The sequence below is a fragment of the Phacochoerus africanus genome, chromosome 2, assembly GCF_016906955.1.
Source record: "Phacochoerus africanus isolate WHEZ1 chromosome 2, ROS_Pafr_v1, whole genome shotgun sequence".
Classification (NCBI taxonomy): domain Eukaryota; kingdom Metazoa; phylum Chordata; class Mammalia; order Artiodactyla; family Suidae; genus Phacochoerus; species Phacochoerus africanus.
Window position 1 is genome coordinate 28,888,365 of NC_062545.1, and position 6,000 is coordinate 28,894,364.

Sequence of the window (6,000 nt, forward strand, 5' to 3'; positions counted from 1 at the left end):
CCTACACAATTGTCTTTTAAATCAAATAGGAAAAGAATTACCCAAGTCATGCATGTGTGCGTACATTTTTTGGCCATGCCTGTGGCATGTAGAAGTTCCTGAGCCAGGGATTGAATCTGAGCCTCAGCAGTGACCTGAGCCACAGCAGTGACAACACCAGATCCTTAGCCACTAGGCAACCAGAGAACTCCTATACATTTTTCATTACTGATGCTTTTACTGTTTCACATGGATTCAAATTATTTTCTAGTGTCCTTTTATTTCAGCTTGAATGCATAGTTTTAATATTTTTTAATTTTTTTAAAATTTTGTAATGTCTTAATTTCCTCTTCACTTTTTTTTTTGTCTTTTTGCTATTTCTTTGGGCCACTCCCGCGGCATATGGAGGTTCCCAGGCTAGGGGTCCAATCGGAGCTGTAGCCACCGGCCTACACCAGAGCCACAGCAACGCAGGATCCGAGCCGCGTCTGCAACCTACACCACAGCTCACGGCAATGCCGGATCGTTAACCCACTGAGCAAGGGCAGGGACCGAACCTGCAACCTCATGGTTCCTAGTCGGATTCGTTAACCACTGCGCCACGATGGGAACTCCCCTCTTCACTTTTTGAGGATAGTTTCATTGGACATAAAATTCTTGGTTGACAGTCTTTTTCTTTCAGGGTATTGAATGTATTATCACAGTGCCCTCTAGCCTTATTAGGTTCTGATTAAAAGTCAGAATGTTATTGTTACTAAGGATTTTTGTAAACGTTGAGTCATGTTTCTCTTGTTTTTTCAAAATGCTTTTTCTTGTTTTTCTACAGTTTGACAATGATTTGTCTATGTCTTTATCTCTTCGAGTTTATCATATTTGGGTTTTATTGAGCTTTTGAATGTGCAGGTAATTTTTTTAAATCAAATTTGGAAAGTTTTAACAATTATTTTTTCAAATATTCCTCCTGCTCCTTTCTCTGTCTCCTTTCCTTCTGGGATTTCCACTATATCTTGATATAGTTGATGATGTCACACAGGTTTCTTAGGTTTTGTTTATTCTTCTTCATTCTCTCATCCTGTCTTTTCTTTAGGCTGGATAATCTTAAGCTGTTTATCATCAAGTCCTTTGATTCTTTCTTCTGTCAATTCAAATTTGATACTGAGCCCTTCTGGTGAAATTTTCACTTTAGTTATCTTTTCAACTCCAGAATTTTTATTTGGTTTATTTTTTAATAACTGCTACTTCTTGGAGTTCCTATTGTGCTGCAGTGGAAACAAATCTGACTAGGAACCATGAGGTTGTGGGTTCGATCCCTCATATAGCTCAGTGGATTAAGGATCCTTCATTGCTGTGAGCTGCAGTGTAGGTCACAGACATGGTTTGAATCCTGAGTTGCTGTGGCTGTGGTATAGGCCTGAAGCTGGAGCTCCAATTCCACCCCTAGCCTTGGAATTTACATATGCCTTGGGTACAGTCCTAAAAAGAAAAAAAAATTTGCTACTTCTTTATTAATAGTCCTTATTTAATGAAACATAATTCTCACACTTTTCCTTAATTCTTTAGTGTAGGCTCCTTTAGTTCTTTAATCATACAGGTAATAGCTGATTTAAATCTTTGTCTAGGCAATCTCATGTCTGTGTTTCCTTGGGGACAGTTTTTATTTACTACTTTTTCCCTGTGTATGAGCCATACTTTCCTGCTTCATTGTTTGTCTTGTAATTTTTATACTGAAAATTGGACATTTAAAATAATATAAGGAGGCAACTGTGGAAATCTAGAAATCCAAGTGTTTGTTTCTGCAGCTGCTCTTTGTTTATTTAGTGATTTTCCAAACTAATTCTATAAGGTATATTTTGTTGCATATGGCCACTAAAGTCACAGGTAGCTTAGTGGATCAGTTAGGGATTAATCAGAAATTTCCTTAAATGCCTTCAACTGGAAAATCTTCTACCCTTTACTGAGGGGTTGTGTGTGTATGCATGTGCATACGCATGTGGGTTGAGGTTTATTTTCAACCTCAGGCAGGGAGTTTTTATTATGTTAAAAAGGAATTATTTTTTATACTGTATTCCTTCTGTGTCTTAAGTTAAAAGCATGTAAAAATTCCTAAAATGTTTTTAAACAACAAAACTCAGACCAGCTTCTTTCTAGTCTATTCACTGCCTTTGTTTTCTAATTTAAAAAAGAAAAAAGACTGTCTTACTGTACTCAGTCATCCCAAGGACCATGTGGCAATGCTTACAGACACCTTTTTTCTACAGCAAAATACTCACTCTTCACAGAAATAAATGTGTCAGGCTTACATTAGACTGAGACTGTAAATAATTGAATAGGCAGAAGTTTTGAACAGATTGTCTGCTTAAATATCATTGTTAGTATAAAATGTGTTACAGTGAAACCACACTCCCAATAATTCCCTGTAATACTGCAATATACCCTCCAGCATATGGAGTGGCAATGTTTCAGAATGTTTTAAAATGTTTTGCTGCATTTGATGTCTATTTATATATACCCAAAAGCCTGGTTAGACATTTAACATGCTTTAAATTGATAAAAATTCTAAAGACACAATGAAAAGCATCTATAAAAGCTTATAAGTATGATATTAAATTAACCTCAATATTTGCGATTTGTGCTTACCATATTTCACATAACTAGTGATGTCTAGTTTTTAAATTCCTAAATTCTTAACCAGAATAAGTAACAACAGAGAAGGAAGAATAACTCGTATTCCTGTCACCTAGGATAATAGTAAAATGGTAAATCAAGTCAAGTAGAGGTGAGAAAAGTCAGGTAAAGAGCAATTAATTATCCATTTACACGGTAAGGATAAAAATCCTAATTTACTATAATTAAAAAAGTTTTTTTGGAGTTTCTGTTGTGGCTCAGTGGGTTAAGAACCAGACTAGTATCTATGAGGATGCAGGTTCAATCCCTGGCCCCACTCAGTGGGTTAAGGATCTGGTATTGCTTCGAGCTACGGTGTAGATCATAGATGTGGTCCAGATCTGGCCTTGTGGCTATGGTATAGGCTGGCAGCTAAAGCTCCAATTGAATCCCTTCCCTGGGAACTTCCATATGCCATGGGTACGGCCCTAAAAAGGGAAGAAAAAAAAATTTTTTTTAAGTCCCTGAGAATAGTAGCATACCCTGACTGATACATCAAATAGTAATACTCTTATTTGAATCTACTTGGCATGTGTATATCTGATTTCTGAGGTAGGGAGAGGCTGTCTGAAATAACTAGGAAACTGTGGATTTTTAGGTTGGATTTGGCAAACTTTTAAAAATATTCTTACCTTAGACTTGTTTAATTAAATCTTAGCGGAACAATTTCTCATTTGAAATTGGACATAGTTAAATTAACATGCCCTATTAAAATATTAATGAATATATAGAAAACAACCTTCATTTTCAGTTACAGGTTATTGGACTTGGCCAATGGCTTCTACAGCAGAAATTATATTACAATATATTCACGAATAGCTAAGGCAAGAAAATAGAGGAAACTGGGAAATGGTGGGGAGAAACAGCACATCTTCTACAAGAGCTAGCTCTATCTCCCTACCAGTATGCAGAATTGACTATAATATTTGAAACAAAGAAGAATTATAGTCCCAATTTCAAAATTATTATATGAGAATTAGTCAAGATGACATGTTTAATCTCAATTTGAAAATAAAGATAATGGCCAAACTAAATAAAATCTTTAAGATTTACTAATTCTTCAGGCAAATTGACAGTTTGTCTCTTTGGACTCGTGTAATGAAGTCTTAAAAACCGTATTAGACAGTTTTTTGCCTGGAATATAAAAAAAAAAAAGTTTCTTCTTTTCTTCTTGTGGCTAATGCTTTCCTATTATCAAGACTTTGCATGCTTTTAACACCCACCCATCCCCATCACATTATTTTTTTGAGGGGGGTGAGTTCTGAGTGACAAGTACATTGATACAACTGAATCATCCTTCTGCAGGCATGTCTTTGTTATCAGATTGGTTTTCAAGTAGATTTATACATTTTAAAAGTGCATCCGTTGAACAAGATTAGTCTTTGCAAGATACGACATTTATCCTAGCAATGGGTGATAGAATTTTATACTTTAGACATGTGAAGCAAACTAGATAGTAAGCTGACATATTGTTAAGTAGTTTCTTTATTTCTGATTATCAGATTAATCCACCAAAATGAAGCTGAAAGAGTGTTATCATGAAAGTATATTGGATTAGGGCCAAGTTTCCACCCTCCTATGATGCCTGGATTTTCCAATAACCAAGCCAAGTTAGGTCTTGCCTTAATAAAAAAGAGAATTCAGAAAAGCTGACAAAAAGCTGAGAGGTGGAGTAAAGAAGCAAGCAGAAGTTGTTTACTTGGATTTCTAGGGTGAGTCTAAAAAGCATTCCAAAGAGAACTACAAGAAAAAGCTGGAAGTTGTTTTCTATCATGTAATTTTAGGAAAGACACCACCTTGCTATATAAAAATAATCATATTAAATTATATTCCTAACCACGATCTTCCATAAACATATATTTCTAACATAATAAAGACATATATTACTAAATAAAAATCCAAAGTGTTATTGCTAGGGAATATTAACCCCCTAAATTCAAAGTGTCTTTTTTGAGGGGTACAAAGTATTTGTGAACTTTTAGAAATCTAAAAATCACATTCTACTACATAGTATAATGGTGTGAACAACTCCAGACATGTTTTCTTAGCTTTTAAGGAAGTGAGGTATGACTCCCCTCAACTAAGCAGCAGAGAACTTATATAGAGAATGACATTATTTGACTTGGAATTTGACCAGGGTGTGGAAATATTAGCGCACCTTGTCTTGAAGTAGTGTGTTATCTTTAATAAATACAAACGTGCAAAGGGCTTAGATTTTACTTATTTTTCAGGAAATAATTCCCTTTTGCTTGATGGAGAAACAAAACCATTATGAGTAAATTCTGCAGCCCTTTTGGAAAGTTCTCTCCCTCACCTTCATGCAACTTCCTTACATCTCCCTTTCCATCCCTTTGTCCAAACTTCTCACCGTCTTCACCGTCACCTCCACGTAGCTCTTTGGTATGCAATATGCAGAAACATATGGCCAAGGACTTAGCCCACATCCTGGTCTTTTTCCACCTAAGTGGCTATATTTTCAAAGTCAGTGGGTGACTGACCTACCGTTAGCATTGGGTTCTCATTCTTCCAAAGCATCACATCAATTTTCTGATTTTTTTTTTCTCCTCTTTTTTTTTTCTTTCTTTTTTTTTTTTTTTTGGTCTTTTTTGCCATTTCTTGGACCACTCCTGTGGCATATGGAGGTTCCCAGGCTAGGGGTCGGATCTGAGCTGTAGCCCCCGGCCTACACCACAGTCACAGCAACACGGGATCCCAGCCGCGTCTGCAAACTACACCAGAGCTCAGGGCAATTCGGGATCCTCAATCCACTGAGCAAGACTAGGGATCAAATCCGCAACCTCATGGTTCCTACTGGGATTCATTAACCACTGAGCCAGGACGGGAACTCCTCCTCTCCTCTGGTTAATCTGTCAATTTCTAGTTGCTTTTTTTTTTGGGCTATGCCTGGGGCATGCGAAAGTTCCCTGGGTCAGGGATGGAACTTGTACTACAGCAGTGACCCAAGCTACAACAGTGGCAATACTGGATTCTTAACCCATTGAGCCACCAGGGAATGCCTCTAGTTGTATATTTGGTTCAAGGTCCCAATCATTATCTTGACGGTCAAAATGTTTTATTATGCCTGGCTAAATTTCTTCGCTGACCTCATCTTTTCCAGTTCCATATTCTTTTCTGCTTAATTCTCAATTTATATCTCTATTACTTTCCCAATGCTTTTATTCCCATCTCTATTATTTGCTTAAAATGATTTCTTGCCTTAGCTTACTATTTGATTAAAAAATTGAATCATAGACCAGAGATGCATGAGCTTTTGAAAGGGCATCTAGTTCAATCTCTTCCCAAATGAAGAAATATTTTTCAAATTTTCTCAATAGGATGTTTTCCATAGTGGGAAAT

General features: G+C 36.5%; 1 pseudogene across 1 annotated transcript in view; it reads right to left on the reverse strand.

The window, feature by feature from the left end:
• LOC125120616 (histone H2A.Z-like) overlaps positions 1 to 5,087 on the reverse strand; it is a 48,992-nt pseudogene extending 43,905 nt beyond the window's left edge. The window contains exon 1 of the transcript XR_007133353.1: positions 4,958 to 5,087. The product of XR_007133353.1 is annotated as a histone H2A.Z-like (transcript). The remainder of the gene's footprint in view (positions 1 to 4,957) is intronic.
• Positions 5,088 to 6,000: the final 913 nt, after the last annotated feature.